Here is a 14,950-nt window from a genome sequence, read left to right on the forward strand (position 1 = left end):
ATAAAGCTGAAGAAAAGAAGAAAAGTTTTATTTTATTTATTTTTCGTCTGGGCTGAAATAATCACAATGTATTGTTTTTTCAGTAATCCTAATATAGAGTTTAAATGGATTAGTTATAGTTTAGAGTTAAACATTTAAACATTGCACTATTTTTTTTCTTCGTTACGAGACAGTTTATCAGTAAACGGACCTGTATTTCTATAATACAGTAGAGGTACTGTAAATTTTACCATTTTACAATAGTACCATTGGAAGTCTGAAGCCTGTACATGTAGCTTCTCCAACATCCTGACACAGAAATGACAGCTTTACTACCACAACACATACTGCACTGTAGTCCCTCTATTAATTTTGGATATTATGACTGAAAGGATTAAGGCAGATTTAGACAAATCCTTGCTTTTCATTTTTGTAATTTTGCTCAAATTAGAAAAATACTTACAAATTTGACCGAGTACTTTTGTTTCCCAAACAAAACAATCAATTTCAGAAACACAACTCTGACTCTCACTTCAAATAAAACTATGATATGTACACAGATCCAACACAAGTACAAGAACTTTTCTCTTTTTTCTGACTTTCTGAAGTATTTGAAGCTACTAAACCCCAGATATTATGATAATTTCTATGGGGTTTAGAAACTTCAAATATTCACCTATAATACTTCCTGTACTATAAATATATTAATTTAATTCCTATAACTAATCACATACAGGGCTGGGTGATATGGAGAAAATCAAATATCGCAGTAGTTTTGACCTCGATATCAATAATTTGATATTATAGGGTATATCAGAAAATATTTTAAAAAGCTGCTTCAGAAAATGACATCACTTTACTGTTGTGTAGCCTTTAAACCAGGAAAAGACACCACTTATGCCATATTACAATACAATATTTTTTGTTACCTTTGTCAATTCTGTATTTTATTGCACTTTTTGCACTTTTATGTGAAGCACTTTGGTGCGGCTCAGCTGTCTGTAAATGCGCTATATAAGTAAATTTGACTTGACTTGACTTGACTACAATATCAACATATCCAAAATCTAAGATAATATCTAGTCTTATATCAAAATACATACACACATACACAATTATATGTATTGTATTGTTATTAATTCTGTGTATTTTATTGCTGTTTCTTTTCTATCCTTTTGTACGGTGTCCTTGAGTGGCAAGAAAGGCGCCTCCAAATAAAATGTATTATTATTATTATTATTATTATTAATTAAACAGGAAAGTTGTACATTGCATTAGACATTTTTTCCATAAAAAAATCATTTAAATTCTAAGCCACAATAATCAAACTGTGGTTGTTAAAATGAGTTGCAAATGTGCTGCAATTTCAGAGCAAAAATATTCACGCCTAGTGTGTGTGTGTGTGTGTGTGTGTGTGTGTGTGTGTGTGTGTATCTGCTCATCTATTCCAGGGTGAATGCACTTGAGCGTGTGGTTGAATGGTGGAGAATAGGCTCTGGTTCCCCCGCTGAATGCCTGTTGGATGCCATTGTGGTGGCACACCACTGAGTGTGTGTCTCATGTGTGTAGTAGTATTGGTGGCGGAGGTGGCGGGGGAGACGGGGCTAAGTCTATCAGGACCCCCGCACATGAAAGGTAAACTGGAGCCGCTAATCGCAGTGCTGACACAAGGAGGTTCAGGAGGGCGGCCACTTAGAAAAGAAAGGCAGGAGAGCCGGGACCCTGGCCGCGTCAATAGGGCTCAGCACAACTGACCACATTACAGGAACAAACACACACTGCAGAATAGACACACAAACTTGGTGGTCCCTGCCTGCTCTTTGGTGTGGACTTTATGAATGGCGAGTGTATGAGTGTGTGTGTATGTGTTCATGTGCATGTAATACTTCTCCAAAAGACTGTATTCATTTTCCTTGATATCTTTTTACAAATTCTGCAGAGAGCCCGACATTGCCGACAATGCGGTTGAATAAAGTGTTTGATTTCTTTTCTTTCTTTAAGAAAAAATAATAATAAAATGAATACGTGATTGAACTCCGAAATAACACACTCGGAGGGACAAGGTGACTAACACTGGGTCTGATAACAAGGTTCAGAAGCAACATCAAACACAGGTGAGAGCGAAGAAATAAATAAAGCAAAGCGTTACAAAATTAATACAAGTTCAGGGACATATTTGGCAATTAACGCTAAAATGTCAGCTCGTGAGAAATGATGAAGGGAAACAGAAAGGCAGGTATGCATGAGGGAGGGAGAAGGCGGGCTGAGAGTGGCACCGGGGAGACAGAAAATGGGGGAGACGGGGGAGAAAGCCTGGCCGCAGGAGGAGGAGAAGAAGAACAGGGGGAGAGAAAGAGCGAGGATTGGACAAATGACAGCCCCCCCTTGAAGGTAGTGTTGTGCACTCCCTTCTCCCTTCCCTCTTTCTCATCTCTTAATGCTTATTTTCATCACTTTGCTTAAAATATTGATAATCAATTAGCACTACGTCTGTTTTGCTACAGAATCTGTGTCACGGTCTATCACTCTGTCAGAGCCAATTCGCCGCTCATTCAAAGTTCATTTTTCCTTGGCGGCTCTGTGCCTTTGGAGGAGTCATTACGCGGGGAACATAGCCCGGGGTGCAATCACCTATTCTCTTTCATTACTGGGGAGATGGAGAAGGTGAGAGAGATTATTAGAACTTTGGAATGATCACAAAGCTCCACGCCGCCTGTCAGATCCCCCCTACGTGTAATTCATCTGGCCTCACTACCTCCCCCTACCCCCTTCCCTCCTCCTCCCCCTCCCCCCCCTATCCCTCCTCCCCCAGCCTCAGCCAGGGGTTTGGCCACAGACATTATTCATGAACATCTGCAGCGCGCTGAATATTCCACAGCCTCCGCCGTGATGAAAAGGGAGCTGCCCCTTTGACTTGAAAATTAACATGCCGGCACAGAGATTATGGACGTTTCATTCCGAGCCGAGCTGGGCCACGCTGAGACCGGCCGAGCTGACGGTACGGGCTGGGCTGAGCGAGGCAGGAGAAACGGGACAGGAGCAGGAATTTGCTCTTTGTAATGGCGAGGTGTCCGCTTCAGTGGGAGACAATCAAGTTAATAAAAGTGTTTTATTTCAAAGCGATGAGAGGGACCATGGTGCAGGTGCACAAACAAGAACCGTCACACATCCAAACACACTCAAATCAGACAGCACTAGTCGAGCAGTGATGGCTGCATCAGCGGTGGACTTACAACAAGTGGTAAAAAACCAGTTGTAATCATTATATCAAGTAAAATTTCACATAATCACTTCAATCAAGTGCTCTGATTAATCTAAGAAGAGATAAAACATGTACTTTATGATAAAATGCTGTTCAACATTGCACAGTTGGACTACAAATAATGTTTATTTGCAATATCCATTAATACGCCAATCATTTTCTCAATCTTTTTTTAATAAAATGTCCTAAAATTGTGAAAAATGCCATTATTTCTTTACGAGCTGACATTTTATTTTGGTCATAGCAACAGTCTATAACCCAAAGATATTTCATCATGTTTGACACAGAAAAGTTACAAAAGAGTTAAGTGTGTTTTCAGCAAAAACACACTTAACATACGAATATTCAGAATAGTTGTAAATTAATTTTATGCAGATTAATTCATCGATTTAATCCTTAAAGCTCCATTTCAAAGACTGGTGGTAAACCTGAAGCAAAGCGAAAATGTTTCTTGGTAAACATCTCATTGCACCCTCTCACCTCGGTGCATCTCTCTCTTTCTTTCTCTCCTGGGCATCTCGACATGAAAGACCAGCCAGAGAATGGAGACTCTTCCTCCCTCACACCAGGAGCACCAGGAGCACCACTGCTGGAGAGAAGCTAAGCATGCTCCCTCTCTCCTCCTCTCTCTCCCTCTCTCTCTCTCTCTCTCTCTCTCTCTCTCATGTATGTGTCCTCAAAGACGGGGGGCAAAAATCGTGATACAAGGGTTACGATTCAATATTTTGCGATGTTGTAAGCATGGTATATTTTGATTTTTTTTAATCTAATTTCATGGAAAACCATCATATGGATAAAATTTGAGTAAAAAAAAGTTGTTATTTAATTAAATTAGAACAGAGAGATCTACATTTGCTTTTACCACAGTCCCTCGTAACCTGCATTATAATAACGATACTTTCTACTGCAACAAATCTTTGCATGTTACCGTTTAATTAAAAATCTATACAGTGATTTCGAGAGTCAACATATACAGCAATACTGAAGTGAATTAATTTTTTTTACCCCTATAGTAGATTGTAACGTGCCTCACAGAGAAATAATTTATATAATGGGAAAAAAATCGCGTTATCTGACATATTTATCTATATTCATATAAAATAATACAACTTGATGCTCTATTTGCAACTACATACTCATTTTTGCTACTAGAAAGGTCCACCCCCTGTATTTGAAAGATTTAAATAATTTAAATTCCTAATAATCTGTCCATATTTTCCTAGTTTTTGCATTATGACCTATGACCTATGACCTGTTGATCTATCTAAAACTCAACAAGAGCTGCCGCTTCACAGCCAGTGGGCCAAACTTTTCTCAAAGATTTGAGCCAAAAATACAATTTAAAGACAGCTAGTGGTATAAAATATGTTTATCTTCTTAGAGTTAATTGACAGGTAAAACATTTCCATAAAAAAGCCATTCTACAATTACCACTAGAATTCCAAATCAACCTCAGCAATTTCAAATCTAGATACTACTCATATGTGTGGATCCAGGACACATAGTAGAGAGGGAGAGAAAGAAAGAAGGAGAAAAAAAACAAGAAATATAAGCAGACAGACATACTGTGAAGAGAGAAAAAATACACTTTAATGCTTCTGAAAAGGGGAGCAGTTGCAGGGTTCTGACACGGGCTGGAGCGGGACTTTGCGCTGCCTCTTGTTGATTGTAAATGGCAGAGCAAGTTTACTCTGGCAGTTGGAGCCAAAATGTAGTCTGACAGCTTTGTCAGGGAGTTTGAGCGGCTCAGTGGCAGGGCAGGAATCGGGATGATTCCATCCCTTTCATCTCCAAATCGCCGATGTACGCTTGTGAAATCTCCATGGTAATATAAAAAAAAAAGCAAAAAGAAAACCAGCCTGGCATAGTTTGGGGATGACAAGCGATTTTTTTTTTTTCGAAACACTTGTCAAAATGGAACAGAGAAATAACAAGAGGAGCAAAGAATGAGAAAAATGGCAGACCAAAGTCTGAAAGAGCTGGATGCAGAGCAAACATGTCAGGAGATGTTAGCACTCTCTCCAAAAGACACCAATATTAATAATCCTCACACTCATCCCCACCTTTCCTTTCTTTATCCTGCTTGGTAAATTATTCTACAACATATCGCTGCATTACAACCCACTCAAGATCTTGACCTCTGTGTTTCCTAACTGCAGCCTCTATACATTATTCTGGACGTTGCTGCAACCTTTGCCACTATATGAGACTCTTTTTCATAACTGACCTAAAAATATGAACACTGGCAGCAACTTTACGTGCACTCCTGCCCTATTTATGTTCCCTTTTCATTTCATAAACAGTCTTAAACTCTTTACTTTTCTTCGGGAGAGTCTGAGGAGACAGCTCAGAGACGTAAAGACAAGTCTATAGTGTGTTTGAGAGCGGGGATTGACAGAATAAAGGAAGCTTTACGAGCACTGCTTTGTACTGTTACACTCCCATAGCTTTATCCCTGTGATCCCTTCTACCTCTATCTGCTTGCCTCGCTCTTTTTTTTTTCTTTTTCAATTTACAGGATTTGTTTCTGTGTGTCTGACAGCGAGGAGGATGAGGTATAAAATTAATCTTTATCCCGGTTTTGTTGTGTTTCCTCCTCCTTGACAATGCATGTCAGTAATTAGCCGGCCAGTTTGGTTCCAGGCTTTTCAGTGGGTGCCTCCGTTTGCCAACTTTCGCCTTTTGTTCTTGCCACACAATACCGCCCACTCGCCCTCGGTGTCTCTCTCCCTCTCTCTCCTCTCCTGCTCCCCGCCTCACACCCACACAGGGCGTTACACAATCTATCCAAATGTGCTTCGCTTTAAAACCCCATTACTTAGCCCCTGTTGTTTCGTTCAACACAATTAAAAGAACAGGCCCTTCATGAGAATTCAGAGAGCCTCACTCATTCACTCCCCTCCCTCCTCTCCATCACACTCTCTTCTTCTGTGGTTCAACGTTGGCCGAGGAGTTGCTGTGAACAGGCCAGCTTAGTTTCCCTAATTCCCTGGGTTTTGTTTGCATATAGGCTTAGTTTGGTTCCATTTGAAACTACTCAATGCCCTGAATCATCCCCTGGCTGTAACCAGACCAGTGAGCAACTTTAAAGATCGGTCAGCCAAATGGAAACAGGGAAGTCCACACACACACAAGCGCGCACACACACAAGCGCGCGCACACACACAAGCGCGCACACACACAAGCGCGCACACACACACACACACACACACACACACACACACACACACACACACACACACACACACACACACACACACACACACACACACACACACACACACACACACACACACACACACACACACACACACACACACACACACACACACACACACACACACACACACACACACACAGCTGAAGAGCCCAATCAGGTCAAAGGGCACCAGCATTGTTATCTCTCTAAGTACTGACACACTTCAAAAGGGTGAAAAACTCGAAGGCTTTTCCAGTAATGACTACCTGGCCGGGCTTCGGCGGAGGGTCTGCTGGTAATTTCAGGCTCTGGCCTTCCACACAAGCGTGCAAGCCCTGCAGGATGGGCTTAGTTCAAAAGAAAGTCAGGTAAATGAGAGACAAGGCTACTGGTCAGTAATGACCACAAGGTCGCTGTTGGGGAGGTGTCAAGAGGGAATAGACACGTCGGATCTTAGAGAATCATCCCTCAAGTCGAAAATAATGACAACAGTACAACAGCTACTGCATGCAGAGATGGAATTACCAATCACTCACTCACTCAAAAAAAAATCATAAATTGTCAGTTCAGACACAACTGAAGTTATGATTATCCTTTCGTTCAATCAATGGGTTTAGTTTTTATAGCAAAAATACCAAACATGTCCTGCCTCAAGCTTCTCCAAAGCAAAGATCTGCTGATTTTTTTGTGTAATTTTATTCTAAACATATTTTGGAGGGGATTTTGGACAATTTGCTGCACGAAAAAAAACAATCTTTAGCTGTCACCTTGGGGTTTTATTACATTTCTCAATGCGTTCTGGCTTTGCAGCCCAAAGAACTAAAGCTAATTAATAGAGAATGTTCTCAGTAGATTATTTGATAATGATATTAATCATTAGTTGAAGCCCCGAAAGTCTGCTGCCAAACTATTTTACTTTTTTGGCATGATCCTGATCTGGCATCTAACGCACAAATCTATCTTAGTTGAGTTTAACATTGTATCATGTAAAATTTGAAAAATTTAGACGGTCTTCCCAACAGTGGTTATTAAAACTGAAGGCCAATGGATTTATCTTTTTCTAACAAATTGCAGACAGCTGGTGATGTTTTTACAACAATGATGAAAAACTCAGTGACGAATATCTAATTAAAAAAGGTCTCACTTTGCTATGCATTGCAGGGTTTTCAAACCGCGAATATCTTATTTAATTATGTTTAACATTTAATCAGTGCAAATTAAAGCAACCAACTTAATGCTGGGTCATTGTGCTTCTAGTTAAATGCCTTAATGGAGTTATGTCATGAAGTTTACAGACATGGCCTGAGCACAGCAGACACACTCAGGCCTGTATTTATCCAGTGGTGTGTGTCTTTGTTGCAGAGTGGAGAGGAGGTCAGATCTGCCCACCAAATGACAAGTGTGAGGCTCCGGGAGTCGTCTCGAGCTGTGGACAGCTCTATAATTCACACTGGACAAGACGTTTAAGAACAAGCATGCACAATGGTTTTAAAGTGCTTCAGGAAACTATAAAGTTGTGTCTGACAGCGACCAGCAGCACAAAGGATTGCTTTAGTTACTTTATGTTCAGTGAAAACCATTTTAAACCATGTATCTCCAGATGTGTTGAATCTGTAATAAACTGAATAAAGTTTCTTTAAACTCTCCTGTACTTCTTAAGCATCACAAAGCTGAAAACGCCTGTTTTTCTGAGCGCAGGAAAAGTCCACTCTTAATAGATATGCATTTCTCAGAGGACAGCCACACTTTACACATATCGTTAGCCTCATAGCATATTTGCTTAAGTCATATTTGAACGTTTTCGGGAAACAAGAAAATACACAATTTTTAGTAAGCCCATTGGTATTCTTAATTGATATTGTAACAGTAAGTTCAAACAGAAGTGTGAACACGTTTGCATAAAAAATTAAACACATCGATTTCATAACAGATAAAAGTGACTTAGGCAGAATATGCCCTGACTAAGGCAATTTTTCTCTTACATATAAATAATGTAGTTTGATTTGTATGTAGCAGCAAAAATGCCTAAGTCAAAGAGATGACTAAGGCAGAAAGTGATTTTGAACTCTAACAAGTGTTCTGATAGGCTGAGAACATAGGCAATAAGGCAGAAAGATGCATCAGTGGTAGGAGAGAAAAGTTAGGCAGATATCACAATTTGGCCAAAAAATGACTTAGGCAATTATGCTATGAGGCTAACGATATGACAATCTAATAGGATATTATATATTGCTGTATATTAAACTACCCAAATGAATAAAAAAGAAGAATAAAATATAGCAGAACCTTAAACATCCACTGCATTTAAATGCAACATACATGTTAATGCACCAGTAATATTAATCCAAAACCATAATATATAGTATAAGACTGAAAGGGAACTACACAATGATACTTTATGTAAATTTTGCTGATGCTTTTTTTTTACGTAAGTAAGGTTTTGAGTGCGGAACTGTTACTTGTAGCGGAGTAAGTATTGGGACGCTGTCTCAAATGTAAATAAAGCAGAATGCAATAGATTGCTAATCCTCTGTGACATATATTCATTAGAGGACTGCACCAAGACAACATATTGGAAATAAACACTCTGAATTCTGAATTCGAGGCATTCTGTTTTAATTTACATCTTATGCATTTGTGCTGCGTTCATGTGGTATTGAAATAATCTGAAACATGAGTTCCCGACTGGCAAAATTCACATGGACGCCCCCTCAAGTCGGAACGTTAACATTGCGAGATGGGGCATGCCTTAGTGGAGGCCCACGCCCTCTCAGTGCCCTTCTGGTCAGACATTTGAGCCATGTTTTCCCCTGTTGCACCACAGTCCACAGACCAAGTTAATCAACTCAACCTCCGACACCCGCAAATATCAATGCTCCTACAGTGTGTTCAACAAGCAGAATGAAATACAGCGATGCTTAATGGGATACGGCTTGGCTGTAATCCTCCTCACTGGCTCAGTAGTTTGCAATATGGTTATAAAATCAAGGTTTAACTCATTTGTACTGAGGAGCTAATAGCACTCGAACCTCAGGGAGGACAGCCACAGAGGCTTGTATTAATCATTTGACCATTTGCAATCAGGCCACCCTGCTCAAGCTTACCACTTAATCAAGATAATTAATAAAAACAACCCTTTCTTAATCGGATAATAGCAGACCTATATATTAATTTGATGAATTATGCATAAGAGTGGGAATTGTTTAGGGGAGGATTTTAATTGTTGTGACTGTTAATTTTCACAGTTATTTAAACTACACCAACTGGTGTAGCCTGGGAGAAATGTTCACAGATAAGATTTGTGTTTTTCAGTCTATAGAACGACTACCAGTACACACACACACACACACACACACACACACACACACACGCACACACAGTTCCCTGTTTGTGTTCATATGTTCATGGAACCTTCTGTGTGAGCAGATATTGATCTTTATTTAAACCCCCCGCCCCCAAAACACAGTGAGATGGGAGCGCAAAACTGGCTTAAAACCACTAATTACATCAGCGTTGAAAAGAAATCATTGATCAATGGCATTATGGGAAATTAAACTGCCCCCCAAAACTGGATCAAAGAAAATGAAGTGGCTTAGTGGGGGTTTCACTGGGGCTCTGCAGACGGGAGACGGGATTATCACCCCTGGACACACACACATACACCCCTCATTAAGACCATACAGTAGTATGTTACAGGACTTATATAATGTACACACACACACATGATTTTGCTGTTCACAGTTGCATATAAAAAAAACATATTTGCGGACTCATCAGTCAATGCAAAACCAATCAGACTCTTCAAACCCTTAATTGTTTGTGTTTTACTTGCTGAATTATAACAATTATTTAACAAAAATGTTCAACACAAAAATAACTGTTTTATAATGCAGTCCTGGCCTAATGTGAGTGGGCCTCATGTCCCGGACCTGTGGAGGGGTCCACTGGGGGAATGAATAAAAGAAAGGGGCCCCTGCTGGTTCATCTGGCAATCTATTGGTGCCCCGAGACCGCCGTAATCTGTTCCCCCCCATCCCCACCAGCCTCACCACTGGCCCCTTAGGGCTCCCGGCCTGCTGCTAGGGGACCCCTTCATGTGTAATTAACAGTTCCCAAGCTGCAACATACACCCACACCCACACAAACACCCCTAAACACACACACATAAGCATTCAAAAGAAATATTGTGGTGCTTTTCAGAGCAGTGATTATGTTTACATGGCCTGCAATTTTTCCAACATTAACTTAATTAAGACAATTAAGTAAACTTGCCATGAAGTGAGCTTGTTCTGATCATTACTGTCTGATTTTTTAAATCACATTATAAAAGGATATTTGATTCATGTTTACACCTTAATCCAACTACTACAGTAACAACATGACTTTGGATACTGGAGGGAAACAGTGATGTGATACGGAGGAGGAATATTTAGTAAATATTTGATCTCTTGCAAATTAAAGCAACCAAAAACAACAATAGGCCGCTGATCCTAACCAGTTTAATGTCTTGTTCATGCTTGCAAACAAGGAGATGATGGGGACTCTGACATAAACAGCACCATATCTTCAAAGGGAAATTGCACTTTATGCCTTAAAAGATTGATCTCGCTGCAATCTGGCATCCCTCCATGAACATCTACGCTTCCAGGACCCGTGGTCACAAACTTTTTGAGTCCTCCCCTCTGGCAGGAGGCTGCGGTCCACCAGAACCAAAACCTCACGCCACAAAAACAGTTTGTTCCCAACTACAGCTGTCCTCATCATCAAGGTCCAGAACCCCTACTGACACAGACTCCCACAGCCCCCCATTATCTCCAAACCTAACATTAACACAAATCTTTGGCTATATTCCCTGTCCTTTGCACATGTTCTCTATAGCAGCTATTCTCAACCTTGGGGTCGGGACCCCAGTTGGGGTCGCCAAATCATTTTGGAAGTCAGCTCTGTCTCCACTGTGTTCATGTGTTTTAGTCTTTTTGGTAATTTTGTGTCTTTTTTTTGGTAATTTTGTGTCTTTTTTTGGTAATTTTGTTTCCTTTTTTTGGTCAATTTGTGTCTTTTTTTGTCATTTTGTGTCTTTTTTTTAATCATTTTGTAGTCACTTTGTGTCTTTTTTGTTATTTTGTGTCTTTTTTAGTCATTTTGTGGTCAATTTGTGCCTTTTTGTTCATTTTGTGTCTTTTTTGGTCATTTTGTGTCTTTTTTGGTAATTTTGTTACTTTTTTTGTTCATTTTGTGTCTTTTTTGGTCATTTGTGTCTTTTTATTTCGTGAGATTGTGTTCAGTGAGCGGGGGTCGTGGACAACATGCTTGTTAAATTGGGGGTCACGACTCAAAAAGGTTGAGAACTACTGCTCTATAGCGTGAACATTTGCACATCCTGCACACACCTCCAGGATTCCTCATTCTTAAACATGTTATTCTTTGTATTCTATATCTATGTTCTTGACTGTTACAGTAATTTAATTTCCTCTATGTTTATTGCATGCACCAAGCATCGAGGCAAATACCTTGTAAGTGAAAAGTGGCAATAAACTTTTTATTCTGACTCTGATCCAATTAGCTGCAAGTAATTCTGGCAAACGCTAAACGACACTGAACTACCAAAGTAAAGAGCCTGCTGCACCTCACTAGTAGCAAATTGAGCAAAATGGAATTTGTCGCCTTTGTGAGGCAAATGAAAAAAAAAAAAAAAACATGAAGTATGAAGCAAAATTTAAATTCACTTGGCAATACCAGTTAGATACATCCTTGCACTATGTTGGATCAAATTCCATCACAACTTAATTGGTGTGAGGGAAGCATTTGCAGTAAACAGTGTAAGGTTTAAGGGGGTGTTAGTCTTGGTTTTCATTTCCAAAAGCATCTGTGTGACTTTACAAAACAAAAAGTTTTCCACAATAAGAACTGTTTGCTCCTGGTATCAAAAAACAATTGTTGAATGCACAAACACAATCACCAGTAAACAAAACAACCTACAGGTACATAAAGTCTTGCAGTTGCAGCCAGTTTGTTACTAAAAGCTCTAAAAACTCTACAAAAGGCAGAGAGCAGCACTCACTAAGACACAGCAAGCTGCCACTTAGTACAAAGTTAGCGACATCAACTCCACTTGTACTTACATTGTGCCCCAATCTACTTACACTGACAAATCCAGGGCTTACATTACTCTGAAATAAGCAGCGGATATTGGCAGAATGGGCTTACCCAGGCATTGTTTTAACTGGGCTTTTCTGAGGGAATTTTCTGGCCTAGTGTTTAAGAAGAAAATATTGAGGACAAAAATAAAGTAGTTGTTGTTGGCCACCGTCTTCAGGAGAAGGAGTTCAGGGGGGTGTTAAGATGATTTGGAGGCCTTTTCTCCTATCAGATCATCTAAAATGTGAGTGATTACACCGGTAATCAGCTGCAAGCCGACACTGGCACAGTCTGTGTTTGAGAGATAAAGGGCGAGAGACAAGAGTTAAGAATGCAGAGAGAGGGAGACAGAGACCTGTGAGAGAGACAACAGAAAGAGGGAGGAGAGGAGGAAGAAGGTGGCAGATTATTTCTCAATATTATCACATGCCAGGATGGCCATTCTCCCTCTCCTTCAGCTTTTCTCTCTCTTACACTCTTTCTATTCAGAGATCCATTTGTGCTTGGCCAAACAAATAGCTGACACTGCCTCATCAAAGCTGTGGATTGGCAGCCCGGGCCAAGTGGGGCTGTTGACAAGCGAGGGCAGTGAAAGCAGAGGAGAGGAAAGAGCAAGACAGAAAGAGAGACAACAGAAATCCCTCCCGTAATTCCCCAAACTGTAATCCACTGGGTTTAATGGTGTGTGTGTGTGTGGGGATTATACATTTATCATCAATGCTCATCCTTGCTCTCACACTGGTATGTGTGTGTGTGTGTGTGTGTGTGTGTGAGGAGAAAAGCCAGCTTGTATAGACGGCCCAACAATGCCGGCTGAGGGATTTAAACCCTCGCTCTCTATCATATAACCACATATCCCGGCCAATTCAGAATAACGACTAGCCTATTCACTGCGGCTGATCCCACCGATTAGTCCTGATCTGGAGACACCCCCCAACACACACACACACACACACACACACACACACTAATACTCTTCCCCTCACCTCTACCACTTGTCAAACATGCTGTACATTTTGTCCAAATTGAGGATCCCCTTGTTACCGCGTGTCACGACTCATCTGTTTCTCACCGTTAGTGAGCTGGTCCCGGCAGGAGTTATCAGGACCCCCATAAGCTTTTTGTAAGTACATAAAGTCTATCAACTCAAGGTCAAGGGTCATGCCTGGTTCTGCTAAATCCTGGCGTGTTTTAATGCAGAATGTGGATTTAAAGGTTTGTCGCGATTGGAAACAAGATTACACGTCTAATTCACGACTGTAGCTCGACTAATCTCAGATAGATTTCACGTAGATCACATACAGATACATACAGAGAGGTGTTTCCCTCGCTGGTATAGGGGGGGGGGGGGTTAATAGAAACAACTGTCAGTATAAAGCAATACAGTTCAACAGAAGGGGTGGAGGAAAGATATGATATAATTTTTAGATGCATTGTGATCATCTCTTGAAAGTTTTTGTCTCCACTGTAACAATTCTTGTAAAACCACATGGGGCTTTGTCCTTGTAAGCAAGGCTTGGGTTTGAATCGGGCAAATTTGACCGAGTACTTTTGTTCCCCAAACAAAACAATCAATTTCAGAAACACAACTCTGAGCTCACTTCAAATACAACTATGATATGTACACAGATCCAACACAAGTACAACAACTTTTCTCTTTTTTCTGACTTTCTGAAGTATTTTAAGCTACTAAACCCCAGATATTATGATCATTTCTATGGGGTTTAGTAACTTCAAATATTCACTTATAATACTCCATGTACTATAAATATATTAATTTCATTCCTATAACTAATCACATACAGGGCTGGGTGATATGGAGAAAATCAAATATCGCAGTAGTTTTGACCTCGATATCAATAATTTGATATTATAGGGTGTATCAGAAAATACTCACAAAAGCTGCTTCAGAAAATGACATCACTTTACTGTTGTGTAGCCTTTGAACCAGGAAAAGACAACACTCATGCCATATTACAATATCAACATATCCAAAATCTCGGAGCCCTTTTCTGCATGTCTCCCCCTTTCACCCCGTATCTCTCCCTTTCAGGCTGCCGTTTCAAGCCTCAATATTTACGCCTCTGTGGCGTTTCGCCTTCAGTCAGAACGTCCCTGAGGCCTAATGGGGGAACCAAGTGATCCCGACTCTGTACCGCCTTCGGAGGTCGTAATAGAGGCGTTAAATTGGCGACACTGTTTGAGACGGATTCAATGTGAACCAGCAGAGCCAACAAGATGGGAAATATGTGACGTACGTTATTGTGCGATCAACACTCAGGTAACAAGCAGGCGGCAACCTCCGTGTCTGAGCATGGAGGCCAACCAGGAAGTGCCTTAAGCCTGCAATCCACCGAAAATTCCAGCAGGGG

The 14,950-nt window shown here is 40.5% G+C and overlaps 1 protein-coding gene across 1 annotated transcript in view; it reads right to left on the reverse strand.

Moving 5' to 3' along the window:
• rsrc1 (arginine/serine-rich coiled-coil 1) overlaps positions 1 to 14,950 on the reverse strand; it is a 145,584-nt gene that overhangs the window by 39,684 nt on the left and 90,950 nt on the right. The window lies entirely within an intron of this gene.

The sequence above is a fragment of the Centropristis striata genome, chromosome 4 (genome assembly GCF_030273125.1).
Source record: "Centropristis striata isolate RG_2023a ecotype Rhode Island chromosome 4, C.striata_1.0, whole genome shotgun sequence".
Lineage (NCBI taxonomy): Eukaryota > Metazoa > Chordata > Actinopteri > Perciformes > Serranidae > Centropristis > Centropristis striata.